Genomic DNA, 952 nt, shown 5'->3' with positions numbered 1-952 from the left:
AGGCTGCATAGGGTCTTTCCAGTTCTAAGTCTGTGATCCTAAGAGCTCATGATCCCCCACATCTGAATCATTTTTTGAGATGCTGTGGCCCAAACAATTTCATCAAATGGTCATAATGAACAACCTTCCGGTGGTGAGCCTGAGCTGTGTGGGTCCTTAAATGATGGGCACATAGTACTTCAGTATCAGTAGGTTTGCTCTTGAAGTCTTTCCAGCTTGGAAGGATCTGTTAGAGCTTGTGCTTCACTCGCATATTATTCAAGATCTCAAGTTAACCAGGTGTGGTGGGTTATGCCTGTGATCCATGCTGACAAGGGAGGATGAGGCTAGTGGATCACTTGAGCTCGGGAATGCTGAGTTGCAATGAATTAAGCTGATTAGAAGACAACTAGGTGGCGCAGTGGATAGAGTGCCCAGCCGAGAGTCAGGAAGACTCATCTTCTTGAGTTCAAATTTGGCATCAGACACTTACTAGCTGTGTGACTCTGGTGAAGTCACTTGACCCTGTTTGCCTCAGTTTCCTCATCTGTAAAATGAGCTAGAGAAAGAAATGGCAAACCACTCTAGTATCTTTGCCAAGAAAACACCAAATGGGTTGTGAACAACAAGCTGATTAGGTGTCCAAAACAAGTTTAGCACCAATATAGCTCCCAGGACCAGGAGGGTTACCAGGCTGCCTAAGGAGGAGCTGATGGGTCTGTAATAAAAACAATAGGTCAAAGTTTCCCTGTCCATCAGCAGTGAGATCTGATAGATGAGTGGCCCTGGTACTTCTAAGGCCCTGGCCTTAGAAATTGTTTGGGCCACAGCATCTCAAAAAATGATTCGGGTGTGGGGGATCATGAGCTCTTAGGATCACAGACTTAGAACTGGAAAGACCCTATGCAGCCATCTAGTCCATGTCTATGCCCAAAAGGTACCTCCCTAGAAGATTTCAGGAAAGCAGTTATCC

This window comes from Vombatus ursinus, unplaced genomic scaffold, assembly GCF_900497805.2.
Source record: "Vombatus ursinus unplaced genomic scaffold, bare-nosed wombat genome assembly UNPS02014863.1, whole genome shotgun sequence".
NCBI classification, from domain to species: Eukaryota; Metazoa; Chordata; class Mammalia; order Diprotodontia; family Vombatidae; genus Vombatus; species Vombatus ursinus.
The sequence above is the reverse complement of the archived record's forward strand: the minus strand, read 5'-3'. Positions refer to the sequence as shown.